Source organism: Ambystoma mexicanum, chromosome 8 (assembly GCF_040938575.1).
Source record: "Ambystoma mexicanum isolate Mex_15411 chromosome 8, UKY_AmexF1_1, whole genome shotgun sequence".
Classification (NCBI taxonomy): Eukaryota; Metazoa; Chordata; class Amphibia; order Caudata; family Ambystomatidae; genus Ambystoma; species Ambystoma mexicanum.
The window spans coordinates 214,567,768-214,584,426 of record NC_090929.1 but is presented as its reverse complement, the minus strand read 5'-3'; positions in this window follow the sequence as shown (position 1 = coordinate 214,584,426).

Sequence of the window (16,659 nt, the reverse complement as noted above, 5' to 3'; positions counted from 1 at the left end):
TTTTAGTGATTTTCATAGGTTTTTAGCAGGATACCCTTAGTTTTCGAAGATGTACTCTACAACATACTGAACCTGCGGGCACCATGTTAATGCGCACAGCAGTCTCGGAGTATGCGTCTGGTCGCGGACATCGGGTGGCATCCAACCTGCTCAGAAAGGCAGGGGCTCTCTTACATAGTGGTACCATTTAGCAAACCCAAGGACCATATGCAAGCAGCAGCATGCACATGAATGGCAAGGTAAAATAGAGTAGGCCTGCAAACTGTGTACTTATGAAGCAAACAGCACAAAAGCATAGGGACCACACCATAACGGAATGCACCAACAACAGAAGTAACGTGTCCCATCACCTATCTTACTGCACTGCTACTGTGCATGGGAACAAAGAACAAACGGCCAGAGTAAGGACGGGAATGTACCAAGACCAGAACATCACTGCAACGTATGAAGCACACTACAGTTTGTCTGATAATTGCGCAGGTGCAGTATACAATAGTACAGATGCATAGCGCTTATTTCCCTCATGACGCAATGATTTACGATACTAACCCTATTGGTACTCACAGTAGCGTGAAACATAAATTATGTAATATATATTGCTTCATGTACACCTAACACATTTTGTTTTCTGTAAGAGAACATATTGGAAAGGAGAGCAAGGCAGCACAAGCAGCACCCTTTCCACAACAGCATACAGGCATAGGAAAGGAAAGAAACTCTGTAAATAGCAAAATTGACAGCCTGGAAGCCAAAATGGAAGAATTGGTGAACAATTGTGCCGCCTTAAAAGATTGTGTACAAGGGTATATTATGGACAAAATAAAATAGCACTGCCAGACCTGCACATGTACCCCTTCCCCATGTCACAGCCCGCCATCCCCACAAAATCTGTGTGATGGGAGACGTTACGGTGATACCTCAATCCCTTCCTCCCCTCACTATTATATACACTGATCAGGCAATAGCCATGAACTTTAGCACAATAGTGGCTAGTGGCCACAGTCTTTGGCTGTACCCACTATATATTTTAACATATAAATGGGCCCCTCGACATGGCCTTTGACCTTTAGCAGTTTGTACATCTTTTGGCCATGTCCAATGTATATTTTAAAATAATAAGGTGCAATAAGTGATGGCCTTCGGCCGTGCCCGCTGTATATTATATACACTAACTAGCCATTAGCCATGGTCTTCAACACAATACTAGTCAGTGGCCACAGCCTTTGGCCGTGCCGACTGTATATTCTAACATATTAATGGGCACTAGCTATGGCCTTTAACCGTGGCCACTGACTACAGCTTTCAACCTTGCCCACTGTATATTTTAAAACAGTCATGGGCTACTAGGAATGGCTTTTAACCATGCACATTGGTATTTTTGAGCAGTAACCAACCACTAGCTGTGGCCTTTGGTGGTGGCCAGCGACCCCAGCCTTTGTCATGGCCAAGTACAGAGCCTAAATTGTTATTAAGGTAATCAAAGTTTTCGTGTGCTAAATTATACATGATGTTATGTCTAATTCCATTATTGATGTAATCAGATAAATACAATGCAATTAGTGTTGTCACCAGTGATGGCATCAGTGATGTGATTTGTAAAGCAAACAGTATTCCCATACAACATGTAATTAGTGATGTCATCAGTAATGTGATCTGTGATGTCATCCTTGTGGTCATAGGCTGAGCAACACGGGGTGCAAAGTTAAGGTTCTTTTGCTGAATTTCAGGGGTTTTGTTGCATTAAGTTCTCAACTTAAATTTTTCCTTGAATTTCATAGAGTTTGCTACAATGTATTGCTCACCTAAGCGTCCTGCGACTAAAGATTTTTCCTTGAATTTGAAGGGTTTTGGTATTCCATAGATTTTTAGAATGCTTCCAGACCACTAGCATGGTCTTCGGCCATGGTCTGCGGGCACAGCTTTTGGCCGTGCCCCCTATCCATTTTAAAATGCTACCAGACCACTAGCCATGTCCTTCGGCTTGCAGGCTTTGAGAACTCACAATGGTTTTAGGCAATGCGCAGTGAGATAACATTATTTTCTATGGATCACACACTTTGGTTAAGCAGCTGGTTGCAAGCGGTACACCCCTTTTCGGCTCCTTCATTTTGCTGCGCGCCGATTTGGTATGGCCGTTTCGGCAGAGCGCCCTTTTCGGCATTTCCTTTTGGCATGAAAGCCATTCCAGCACCGTTATTTTGGCACAAAGAATGTTTGGACGTGGCTGACATTGCAGCCACGTCTAAATGGAAGAACCAGCACTGTTTCAGAAAGCGGTCTGAATGCTAGACCGCTGAAAGTGTAACTGCATGAGGTACCGAGCGCCACCTTGAGAGTAAAAGTGGCACCTGCAAAATGAGGGACGCGTCACCATGCTGACCACAAGGACCATGCCCCTTCCCATACCCAGACCCTCCAGGTATACCCGGATGCAGGCAGTGGAACGTGCGCAGGAAAGAAGGGACATGAATGAAAGAAACAGATTCCCAGGAACGTTCTGACGATGAGTACCCCTTCCTTTCCACGAGATACTGTAGTCGGCCCCTACGATACTGCGCATCACAAAGGCGAGACACCTTAAACTCAATCTGCTGATCGGCAGTAAGCACAGGAGTGGGTACGCGAGCGGCAGAAGGGGAAGCAGCATATGGTTTCAAAAGGAAAATGTGAAAAACTGGGTGAATCCTCTTCCATGAAGACAGTAACTGGAGATGAAATGCCACTGGATTGATACATTTAAAAATAAAAAATGGGCTGTAAAAACATGGAGACAGCTTAATAGGTTGTAGATGTCTAGGTAGGTATTTACATGATAGCCAATATTGGGGTGAGTCTATGTGTTTTTTGGCGGCATGTTTCTTCATATCGTCTCTGGCCCTTTGAAGATATTCAGTGGCCCGATTGTGCACTTGAACAAGATCCATCACCCCGGTATTCACTGAGGGCACATCACAGGATTCGGTTCCTACTGAGTGTGTGATCGTAGGGTGAAATCCGTAAGAACAAAAGAAAGGGCTGGTATTCAATGAGGAGTGGTCAGTGTTATTGTATGCAAATTCGCTTTGGGTATTAGTGTAAACCAGTCATTGTTTACTTGATTAGAGAAGCACCTGAGGTACTGTTCGAGGGTCTGATCCCATTGCTCTGGGGATAGTATCCAGAAGAAAGTGCCCTTTTGATGTGTATAAGTTTGCACAAATGAGACCAAAATCTGGAAATGCACTGGCTACCACAATCTGATAGAATGGTAGAGGGTAGTCTGTGCAAATAAAAAACGTCTGCCATTTCTACAGCAGTGTGCAACTTAGGCAATGGAGTGAAATGGTCACCATGACGGTGATTCAACCGTTTGAATGTGGAAGTTCAACAATGAAGTCGGTTGCTAAGATTTGCCACAGTCTGAATGGTAATGGGGTAGTTGCAGTAACCTTGCTGGTTTGCCTTTGACGGCCTTGCTTTGAGAACAAACCCAGCAAGAACGAAGATGTTCCTTTACGGAACATGACATTTCTGGCTACCAGAAGTGTCTCTGCAAATTCCAGAGCGTTGCAGTTATCCCACAATGTCCTGTGAGTGGATGAGCATTACAGAGATTTAGAGTGGATGTTCGAGTCTCCATAGAAGGTAAGAATAGCAACCCATGCTTGAAAAGATGGCCGTTCTTTCTGTGAAAGTCCCAGGGATTCGATTGCAAGAGAGTTTGCAATTCATGGGAGCATGCCGCTTCTCGGAGTACGTGATCCAGGAAACATTCAGCATGACGTAAGAAAACCATGCTTTTTAGGACTGTTGGATAGATTCCAGGAGATGTATTAATATCATATGGACGTCTAGATAAGGCATCAGCCAGTGTGTTCTGTGACCCAGGCAGATAAGTCATAGTGAAATGATACTGGGAAAAAAAATATGCCCACTGGGCCTGTTCGGCTGTTTAGACATTCCAAGAACTTCAAAACCTACAGATTACTGTGATCAGTCCTGACTTGAACTGGATGTCAGGTTCCGAGCAATAAACAACACCAATTGAGAAAAGCTGGTCTTACCGCCAATAACTCTTTCTCCAGAACTGAGCGTTCCTTTCACAGTCGGACAGAGTGCGAGAGAGATAAGCCACTGAATGTTCCTCTCTGTCAGCTTGCGTTTACTTCAACACCGCACCTATGGCTGCGTCAGATGCATCAGTCTCGATGATGAAGGGTTTGATGGTGTCGGGTTGGCAAAGAACCGGTGCTTCAGTAAACATCCTTTTTAGTCGAGTAAAGGCTTTCTCCTGATCACTTGACAATAGAAAAGTAATCCCTTTCTTCAGAAGGCCGGTTATGGGCAGAACAATGGTGGAAGAATTTGGGATGAAATTTCGATAGAAATTTGCTAGCCTGACCAAGGACTGAACCTGCTTAACAGGGGACGGTGGAGGCCAGGTGGTTATGGCAGAGAACTTTATAGTGCCCATGGCTATGCCTGACTGGCTTATCACAAAGCCTAGGTATCGTACCAAAGTACATTTATTCAGGTATAGCCTACAGGTGGTTTTCTCGCAGCCTAGCTAGTACCTTTCTGACATGTTCCTGGTGATCTTCGCCTCTCTGTGGGAAGACAAGTAGGTCATCCAGAAAGATGATGACACAATGGAACAAAATACCAGAAAAGATACGATTCATAAATCGCTGGAATATTGCTGGCGCGTTCAAAGGGCATTACAAGGTATTCATAATGACAGAACGGTGTCCGGAAAGCCATTTTCCCTTCATCGCCCGCTCTTATCCTTAGAAGATGGTACGCTCCACGAGTTCTATTTTGGAGAATAGAACAGCACCCCTGAGTGCTTCCAAAATATATATCGGGAATCAATGGTAAAGGATATTTATCCTTCTTGGTGACTTTGTTAAGTGCTTGGAAATACAGGCAGGGTCGTAATTCAGAGGTCTCTTATTTGGGACAAAAAAAAGTGAGGCCCCTGCAGGAGACTTGGAAATTGATGTCCAGGTATTCCTTTAGGGCAACTTTGTTAACCCCTTTTGGGTGGAAAGGATGAACGGTCCCCTGAAAGGAATTATGACTTCAGGAGGAGTATCAATAGCACAGTCCTCAGGGCGATGAGGAAACAGTATCAGAATATTGTGTGTCACACTGTCTACAGAACTCCACGGAAGTGATCATCAAAGCTATGACCATCCCTGAGGCCAGTACTTCTCTAGCTGTTTGTCATGTAAAAAATGTACCTTCAGAATTGCAGGACTTTTTGACGTGTTCTCTGACATTTTTCTTTGGTGATCCATCATATTTCTCAAGAACAGTTCCCAGAGAAGGATTCTCCTGTGCCATGACATCTCGAGTCAACACCAACTGGCGAATAGCAGCGTTTCCTAACTTTAGAGAGTGCATTTCTGTGTTCAATTCTTGCATGCCTCTTGGCAGGTCTTGCAACTAATCCATATCCTCAGTTATGGTGATCGATCGTCATCTCAAACTGTCAGAAACCAGGCTGGGACTCACCTGTGCCTTCACTTTGGCCGTCTTCTTGTTGGCGGGTTTCTTATCCTTCTTGTGTGAGCGTGTGTCATGAAGATAGGGGCGAGACTCTCCTGACGCCACGCTGCCCAAATAGTGTACACAGTTCAAAACGGTGAATCAAGGCCCGTCTGGCCGTCCACCTTTAAAGTTCCTTTCTCTGACTTCCAAAATCTTCTGCCAGGCTCAGACCTTTCTCTACACAGTTCTCATAGGACCCCTCTGCCAGGCTCAGACCTCTCAAGATACAGTTCCTACACAATTCTCGTAGGCCCCCCCTCTGCTGGGCTCAGACCTCTCACGATACAATTCACACAAAGTTGCAGGGGGGCTCCCTTCCCCAAGCTTAATATAGTTCAGGTCTCCCTCAATCGCAGTCTCCGATCTTTCCATGGAGTAGAGCAGGGCTTCTGTATTGCTTCTGATTTCAGCGTCCTGCTCTCGGTGGTTCCGCAGCAGTAGGCTCTCTCTCGCATCCTCAGCTGTGCGCCTTCTCTTTGCTTTGGCTTCACTGGTCAGGTTTCCTCTTTCCCTGTCACCGGACAGGCCCCTTCTCCGTGGAGCTATTGGCGACACTTGTCCCTTATCGACAGCTTCTCATTTGCTTCTCCTCGGGTCTCTCACCACGGCAACCGGCATGTTGTTCCTCACTCCTCCAGGGCTGGCTTGACAAGGCACACAGTCCTTCCTTGCATTTTACCACCAGGGCTGCTCCCAATAGATGGTACTGCATATTATGGTTCCGCTGTGGGCTTTTGCCTCTTTGCCTGTTCTTCTTTGTGTCAGTGATTCTATGAACTCCCCCAGGCAAGCCTCACTCTTCCTCGTGCCAGAATGGTCTGTATGAATGAAGTCCTCTAATCTACAGAGATACATAGACGTGTGGGGGACCACCAGGGACTGAGTGGAGTGAGAGGAAAGAGGGGACAGAAATGGAGGGGGGTGAATTCCACGTTCTCACAAGACAATTGTCATTGGTCCCACGGAGGGCTTCCATCCCCATGAGATCCACCAGCTGAGTACCACCCACAGGGGGACTATCAGGTAGTGGCCCCACCTCCCTGGCCTCATGGGAAGGGGCTTCCCCCATGGGAGCAGTGACAATACCCTGGGATTCATCACACAGACTAAACTGATTTACAAATAAAAAGAAAAATTCCCAGATGTTTACCAAACCGCGCTCCAGCTATCAACCTATCTTTAATACTGATGTTTCTCTCCTATTAGCTAAAGCTCACCCGACTGCCTCTCCTACTGACCCAATCCCTTTCGCACTCTTTGTTAAGGTTTACCCTTTGCTAGAATCTTATTTTACCTCCTTCTTCAACATTTGCCTCTCTGTTTCTACTTTTCCCACATCCTTCAAGCATGCTTCCACTACCTCAATCTTAGAGAAACCCACTGCTGATCCACTGATTGTTTCACATTTTCATCCTATCTTTCTAAATTACTGGAATGGCTGGTCTATTCTCAAGTCTGTAATTTTGTCTCCAACTCTTTTACTCTCCCACAATTCCAATCTGGCTTTCGCCCTCTCTACTCGACGGAAACTGCTCTCCTCTCGGTTCTGGATTCACTTCTTTCTGTGCGTTATACCAAACACTCCTCTTTTGATGCTGGTGAGCTTTGCACTACGTTCTGTGTTCAAAGGTGATTTGGATTTTTGGGATAATGTAGCTTAGGACGTTTTGGGTGCAAACCCACTGGAGAGAGTGCCTCCGTGATATAGCACTGCATAACAAGTGGAAAAAAGAGACCTTGGCCGTAAGGCCAGCAGTGTGGGCTGCACACCTTAGAACCACACTAGGGTGGTTAAATAAAATAATTCCCGTTGAACAAAAATATGTGAAATCTATGAAAGAAGATTTTTATTCCAATAATTAGTTCAAAATAGTGGTTAATGTCCAATATAATTTCTGGAGGCAGAAATGCCACATTGTAGGCCTATGCATTTCGGGCATTCATGCCCTTCCTCAGGGCCTGCCTGTGATCATGTATCTTATAACCGCCATGTGGTCAGATCAACAAAGATATATGACATTTTATAATTCATAGATACAAATGTCCATGTGCCAAATATTATGTTGGAGAGACTGCACGCAAAGTACGCATTCGCATGAATGAACACAAATCATGCATTAGATTGAACAATCAGACATCAGCAGTGGCAAGACACTTTAATGAAAATGGTCGTACAGTGCACAACTTAGATTTGTAGTGCTTGAGGTGATACCGACTAAAGGACAAAATATGAACATGAAAAAACTGAGAGCACAGAAAGAAGCACTATGGATCGAAAGAATGGGGTCCCTAGCACCAGAAGGGTTGAACGAAGGCCAAACACTCCACTTTTCTCATTCTGTTGTATCTCTTCGACCTATCCACGGCATAACTTTCTTCCTTTGCTCTCACGGGCTCTGTCCTTTCCTGGTTTCAATCGTATCTATCTAAAAAAAAATGTTCTGTTTCCTGGAACGTCAAGTCATCTAAATCTTTCCTTCTTGCCCACTGTGTTCTCCAAGGGTCCGTCTTGGGCCCCTTTCTGTTCTCTCTTTACACTTCCTCTCTAGCAGCTGTTATTTCTTCCTTTGGTTTGTCACACCACTTTTATGCTGATGACACTCAACTCTTTGTCTCTTTCTCTTTGTTTTCCTCTGAAATTCACCACACTCTCTCAGCCTGTCTAGTGGCTATCAAATCTTGGATGTCCTCTCACTACCTTACGCTCAACGCCGGGACAACGAAGTCCTCTTTTTCCCCGCCAACACCCTATCTCCTCTCCCTATCCCTATCCCGTCCTTTATCTCTTTTCCTCAGTCCCAGCTTTCAGTCTCACCCACGGCCCGTGCCATTGGCCTTCTTTCAAAACTATCACAGTACACTTCAATTTCTTCTGACCCACTACCCTCCTCCGACTCCTCACCTTTGGAACTGGACTCCGTATTGTATCCGATGGGTTCTTGATATTGAAGTGAAGAGGGTGATTGAACCCTACCTCGATGTGAAGCCACAGTTGCCACCTGTAAGCTCTAGCTACCTGTGACTCCACCACCGAAGCAGGTAAGAATAGCGGGGAAAAAACCTTAGGCTACAAAAAACCCAGAGGTCTGATGCGTTTGGTATTGGAAGAGTATGTGGAAGAGCAGGAAAAGGTGTCATGATTCCAGCAGCAGTATGATGAATCAGGAAAATTTCCGGTTTCTAGTGTGGCAGGATGATGGCTCCGGCAATAGCTCGCAAGGGAAGAAGGTAAACAAGTCCTTTGTTGCGGGAAGCAGGAAGTAGGCTGGCGACCCCTGAAGGCAGACAGTAGAAAGGTAGGCAAAAACAAGCAGACGGCTCTGAGGGGACCGACCAATATGCAACCGAGAGAGGGAGGAGGGAAAGGTATAAGCAAAACATAAGTAAGAAAGAAGGTGCCGTTTGGGGAACAGGGAAAGGGAATACTGCACGGCCAGATAACGGAGGGCAGGTATGAGAGAGAGAGAAATAGGACTAAACCGCTGTGGAAAGTAGCCCAATGGTAAGAAGCACCGAGAGTGCAAAGTACTAAAGAGTATGAGAGCGCTGTAACGAGGCAAGCGAAAACTCTGACGTTGCAACACGCGGAATGCTGGGAGCAAGGAAACTAAATGCTTCCCGGCAGCCCGCACGTCGAACCGAGCCGTGAAAAAGGTTAGACCGCCAACTTACAATGAAGGGCAGTCGTGATGGGATATTCAATGGCCGCTCCACCTATATCGCTGCCATTGCCTCCAGGAGCCGGCACGCATGACACCTTCACTTTGACTCTGGTCTTTGCTTTTCTCATCACATTTCTCTAACTTTGCGAGCCGGACGCTTTCTCCTACACAACATTCGTAGTGCCCATCCGTTTCTCACCATTCAAGCTTCTAAACTTCTGTTTGCCTCCTTAATTTTTTTCCGACTCTTTTACTTTTCCACTGACCTCTTTGGATTTCCTAATTTTCGTCTTGCCCCTCTCAAATCTGTATTCTACTCTTCTATCCGTCTTCTTTGTCTTCTCTCCTTTTGAGATTCTATTTCCTCTTCTCTTACCACTCTTGGCTGGTTATCCTTTCACACTCAAATTAAATTCATCTTTGTCTTGTTTTTAAATCCCTCCATGGTCTTGCTTGCAGCTATCTTTCTGCACTGATATCTTCCTATGCTCCTTCTCGTTCTCTGCACCCTTCTTCCCAGTTTCTAATGGTAACACCACATCCCCCTTGTGCCCAATCTTGTTTTCGCACTTTTAAGCTCCTCTTCACTGGAATACTCTTACCTACTCTCTTTGTTCTATCTCTGTCTATTCTTCATTTCATAGTTTACTGAAGTCTCATTTACTGCAACATCCTTGATTGATTGTTTTCTGAATTTTTTGTTTACTCATTTTATTGTACCGTTCCTTGTTCTCTCTACAGTGCTTTGGCTTAAGGCGCTCTATAAAACCCTTATAAAAACACATACAAATTTGATTGTGGATCCGCTAAAACAGTATTCTTTTACATACTCTGGAAAAATATTCTCATAGGTTTCTTTGTTATAATCTCTGTTTGTTTGTTTTTTATTGGATTTTTATTCATGTTATCGCATTAACTGCCAAAACATACTTCATGCCCTTTGCTCTTCATCAGAATATTATTCTTAATCGTAACAGTTTGGTGAAAATGTACACTATTCTCACCTCTGTCGATTCTTCTTCTACAGTGTAGGTTTCGTTACTTAAATATAAATGCTCCGAGAAATGGATTGAACTCAGCATGAGTCCATTTTGTTTTCTCAGTTACACTTTCATGTATTCCTGTGTCTGTGACGTTTCTATCTTGCATGTTTTCATTTCACTGATTGCTGTAAGTGATCCTTTCAATTCTGTACCTTTTAGTTGATCGATTTTCGTTCATTCCATCTCAGGTGCTGGTAGTCGTGTGTCAAATGCCCTATGCTGATTTCACAATATGTTTTACTTTATAAGCTGCTGGACCACATTTCGCATCAAAACCCCTAAACGCCACACATGCTTGTTGTGGATGTTTAGTATTTCCTGTTTTTGATACAGCTTTGTTGAAGGCAGATCCTGCTGTTACCCACAGCCTCCAAGTCTCCTACAACTGAGCTACTGCCATTTTATAAAAATCATGTGCACAAATCACTGAAAATCAAGCTGAAGCACAGGGATTCACTGAAAATCAAGCTGAAGCAGCAGGATTCACTGAAGATCAAGCTGAAGCACCGGTATACTCAGAAGATCAAGCGGAAGCACCGGGATTCATTGAAAATCAAGCTGAAGAACTGGGATTCACTGAAGATCAAGCTGAAGCACCGGGATTCATTGAAAATCAAGCTGAAGTACCGGGATTCACTGAAAGCACCGGGATTCACTGAAGATCAAGCTGAAGCACCGGGATTCACTGAGGATCAAGCTGCAGGACCAGGATTCTCAGAAGAGGAGGCAAAGGATGTTTTAAGCATTTTGAATGTAAAAGGGGGGTCTTCCCCTTGAACAACAGAAACAAAGCTCTGTAAAACAATTACGATATTTTATGCACCACTACATTCAAAGAATACCACTGTGCTCAAAGGAACATTAGGAGCATTCTAATCCAGTTACAACGGAGACATTGGCCCTCATTATGGGTCCGGTGGTAACCGTGCAGGTAAAACTGGCAGGTAGCCGCCGGACCCGTTAACAGTTACCGGCGCCCGACTTGCCAGTAACACCGGGGTATTACAACCTCGGCAGATGGCAAGTCAGACGCCGATAACATGTTGTTCCCCATTCCCATTGAGTCCAGTAGGACTCAATGGGAATGGGGTACACGGAAGCACCAGCACCATTAATAACGCCGGTAAGCTTACCGGCACTGTTGTTTCCGGACAGGGAAACTCACAATGTGGGCTATTGTGTAGAAATAAAGATTTTAGAATGAAGGCGAGAATGGTTCTTAATGGGTGTTCCTTGGATTGGTTGATTGTTACTTTATAAAGGAGTTATCAAGTGATTTACAGCAGATTGAGATTGAAAAAACACAAACCACCTTACAAGCAGACACGACACATGAAGACTTTAAGAGGGTGCTGGAAGAAACTAAGAAAAACTTGGAGTTACACCGCCGACACTAAATTACTGGATACCAAATTAAGTAGGTTTAAGCGGGAAACGTCTAGATTATCAGTTTGAGAGGCGTAGTGACATTTTTTATGGCAATTATATGTAGAATAGCTGGAAGAACAATGTATATCAATAATAGAAAGTGTCCTTGAGTACTGTAGTAGTGCATGAGGGCATTTAAATGCACACTAATCTAAGGCCCAGTCAAAGTAACAGTCGTCTGGCCTATGTAGAGATGTGACTCCATGTATTCTGCAAAGATGCTTGTTTCATGAGTATTTCTGTTTCACATTTGCAAGCAAGGACTTTGTTATCATAATATTCACGCTTAGCTTTCCAAGTTTATTTGTTTGAAGTTGCAATAGTATATCAGCCCAGTTGCAACTAGAAAGCTTCTCCAATGTGTCGAAACTAGAAAAGGCTGATCTGCTCCCATTATGGCTTCGTTCAGCTGCATGTCTGAGTGAGCCCTCCACACCCGGAGTTGGAGTACTGACAGATTTATGAATTCTTCTTTGAAGTATGTGAAGATAGGCAGGAAACGGGAGAGTTACTGCCTAAATGTATTTGTTAGGAACGCCCCTCTCGCAGAGGCTGGTGGTAAAGAAAGGTCTGAGAACCAATGTGTGTTGGGGAAACAGGTTGTGCGTTTTGTATTTGTTTATGGTGTCCTGTCTTGTTGATATTCGCTCTGCTGTGTCGCTGATTACCATGAAAGATGTTTACCAATCCTCCTGTGTGGACTATTCCTGGGTGAAAGATTTCCCTGTCAGAGGGTTTATGCTTGGCTGGGGGAACAGTCCACAGATAGTCAAAATTAGTTTTACAGGAAGCAGTTTTATCAATGTACAGACAGTGAGACTAGTTCTTCATCAGCCTCGGTGGACAGTGATAGAGTGGGGTACCAGAAGAACACTGCATATCTGCATCAAGTGGACAGGGAAGGTCTGATGAGATACACAGAAAGCAGAGAGTGAATTTTTGGGCCAAGATTCCACACGAAGACCTGGAGGGGGAAGAAATAGAGGGTGGCAGAAAACCGCTGTTGTGATCACAGCAGAAGAGAGAATGATAATCAATAGATACGAACCAATTCTGACATCCACTCAGTTGAATGCCTTGTCAGGAGGTTAACAACAGCCAAGATTCAAAAGTGTGCTATATTTGTTTAAGTGTCTAAACTAATACACAAAATCAATTTTTTTGTAACAAATCCTGAATCAGCACATGTGGTAATCCAGTACAGTGGGTATAGACAAAGGTGTATGTTTAATCTTTTACCTTTAGAAACTTTTCTAAACTTGGTGTAGAGCATTTTAAAAGGGTGAACTTTAAGCAACATTCGAAGAGAAAGAATATGAACATTGATGAAATACAAGGGTACAAATAATTGGGCAACAATCACAGATTGCCAGACAAAGTGTGAGCAATTGTGATGTTAGCAAAAATAAAGTAGCGCTCAGGTATTAAAATGAATAAATGATGTTACCACCTATCAAAAACTAACAAAAGATCTGACTAATGATTTGATGTTATGTCACGTTGATTATAACGCGCACCACTAACACTGCAGAGGCAGTCTTCACACACTCTAATGAAGTGCAAAAGGGGTTTAGAGATTGGTTCAAGAAGCATTTGAGACAGTGTATATTTCATAGTAAACCGCTTCAACCAGTTATGTGTTATGTCTGTCTTTTACTGTTTGCCAAAGGTACATACGAGTGTAACTAGCCCTGCGGGGAGCCCAAGCTGAGTCCAACTTTATACACACCAATGAAGACATTCTGCAGACAATGATTAAACATGAATTTCACTTATGTGACACATTTTTATGATGTTTAGAGGAAGTTGAAGTTGCCACATCAAACATTACAGTAGCATTCAATATCATGACTCTATGGGCCTCATTACAAGAAGCGTGGTAAAAACAGGGTCATTACCGGCATGGAGAAACTAGTGGGTCCGTGCTCATATGACACCGCTAATAGCGAGTGATTACGAGTGCGCGAGCACGCGTGAACCCCCCTGCCGGTAATGGCCATACCGCCATGGCGCTAAAGGCCCTCCAACCCCCCGATAGCATCATCACGGCACCCGCCGATACCGCCTCGGAGGCACCCCTTAATACCGACACGGTAATAACATCATGCTAATACCGGGCTCGTAATACCGGACCCAGAAGTAACGGCATTGCGTCGGAACGGGAAATGCGCCGCGGCCATCTTTAAAAACACAATCCATTGCAATACTCACAAACCACCACTGCTACAGAGGAGAGACCAGGGCCTATCTATAGAAAATGTCCAAGGCTACCAGAAAATCGAACCCCCGCCTGCGCAAAAAGCGTTTTTCAGACGAAGAACTGACCATGCTGGCCGACAACCTAGCTGCCCATGCTGAGGAGATCAACCAGCAAAACCTGAAAAGGGAGGTGCAGCAATGCAAAAAGGAGATCTGGGAGGAGGTAGCCCGCAAGGTCTCGGCAGTTGGCACCACCCCACGGACAGTCAAGGACTGTAAAAAAAGGTGGGATGACCTCCGCCTCAGGGTACAGAACATCCTGGCCAGCAACAGGAGGGAGACCATGGCCACAGGCGGGGTTCTCCACTCACCCACAAAATGTACACGCTGGGAGGAGACTTGCAGTAGCTTCATACAGATGGAGTTCATCGAGGGATTTGGGGAGATGGAGACGGGTGCCGCAACATCTGAAGAGGTGAGTGACCGTGCAGATCCCTGTAGGGGAAAACATGACGTAGCACAAGTGATGTGGAAGAGAGTCTAGGCAAGGCAATGCATGTCCCAACACACACATCAACATATCCTTGTCCAGATGGAGGCCCAAACCCTTCCACACTGAAATGCATGCTGAGTGCCAATCCCATTACCAACACACAGCCAACACACACGGACCGTGCCCATGTAATACATCACACAAAGCCCAATACAACAGCATACCACCTGCCTTGCAGCATCCCTGCACTGAGACGTTACGGCACATGCCAAAATGGCCCCTTCATGATACCCTGTGCGACACACCTCTAAAATATGAATGCATGAATAATGAAATTCTCCACAGCACCATATGACGCATCTTGCATGTAACACCATCACTGATGCCCTACATCTCTTCTACCCCCCCAGGCACCGATGGAGAGGATGCCAGTGAGGAGACAGCCACAAGGGCATCCACGTCCCTGCAGAAGACCACTCACACAGGCAAGACCACCTCCGGGGCAGCCTCGCAGGCCACACCGAAGGCCAGGGTGAGTGGCCAGGCCATGGCCGCACATGAGGGCCCGACATCAACACCTGAAACCGGGAGCACGGAGCTGGCAATACCAGTGGAAGGTGAGGCCAGTGCCCCACTGAGCAACATAGAAAGTGCAGTGGAGGAGTATGTGGACCAATATGGAGTTACCCATGTGGCATGTCCACACTCCACAAGCCCGGTGTCCACCCCTCAACCCCACACTCAGCCCTCACCCACCAGCAGCGCGGATCCTCTGCTACACGATTCTGGCCTCAGCAGCATCCCCGAGGACAGCACTGCCAATGCAGGCCCAGTCGTAGCACCCTCTACCACTGCTGCTCCCACCACAAACCTTGAGGCACGGCTAGTGAGGGTGGAGGCCAGACAGGACTCTACGTTGGGCCTTTGCCGTCAATATGTTGTGGATGGGGAGGACACGAGGCGTGACATTGCCCAGGCCATATCGGCGAACACAGCCACCGTCAATGCCTCTGCATTGATGATGCGAGAGAGTCTGGGGGCCATCACGCAGGTCTTCACCTCTATCCTGCTGCACATGCAGCAGCCACAACCCGCACCAGCCGTGCAATTCACCACGGCTTCCACCCCATCCACCACACCCGCTTCCTCTGCACCCACTTCCTTTGCACCCTCCAGCCCTGTGTGTCCAACAATACGGAGTGTGAGGCACTCAGAAATGCTGCCCCCCGACAACAAGAAATCGAGTAAATAGTGGGGGACAACAATGGGAGTGGGTCAGTTGGTGTTGGTGGTGTATAGATGTATTAGGGGGAGTTCATTGGGGGGTTTTAGGAGTTCATTGGGGGGCATGGGGATTTCATTGGGGGGTTTTGGGAGTTCATTGGGGGTGTAGGGATTTCATTGGGGGGTTTTGGGAGTTAAATGGGGGTATGGGAAGTTTTGGTGTTGTGGGGGCGGGGGGTTGCACATTTCTGTAGTTGATATCAATACACCTGTTGTGTGAAAAATCATTCAATCCCTGGAATTTATTACAGTGCACAGTGCCCAACTCCCCACATTCCCTGTGTGCATGTCCAGTGTACAATGTGTCACTGACACATATCTATCGACGCCCCTGTGGGTCAGAAGTATTCATCAATCAGTGATTGGCGTACTGCATGGCCATCTTGTGCATCACGTACTGGCAAGGGTGCTGCTTCTCCTCCGTCTTCATCCCCATCATCCTCACCTAGTGCAATGGCAGGTGGCAGTGGTACATTTCTCCGGACGCACATGTTGTGCAGCATGACACAGGCCATGGTGAACTTTGCCACCTTCTCAGGCCTATAAATGAGTGCTCCACCAGACCAACTTAGGCAGCGGAACTGCGCCTTCAACAGGCCAAAGGTCTGCTCAATCACAACACGGGGATGTACCCGATTGTACTCCTCCTCATGGCTGTTCTGCGGGTTCCGCACAGGGTTAAGTAGCCAAGGCTTCAAGGGATATCCTCCATCACCTGCAAGCAAATACAAATAGGTCTATGTGAGTCACTCTGAGCTGCCACCTTTAGGATTCACAGCCATGGACACAGCTATTTGCTGTCGATATGCACATGTCCCTGTACGTATGCACAAATATTATTTAGATGCATTCTATGCTGCAATATGGTGTGGTAGTCTGGATGGTGTTGTACATATGATGCCGGGTGAATTCTTGCATGATGATGCCGATGTACTGTGGTTGCAGGACGATGTTTTGCCTCACATATTTGCTGTGTATACTACACTGTGCATGGTCACACTAGCCACATTGGCACAGT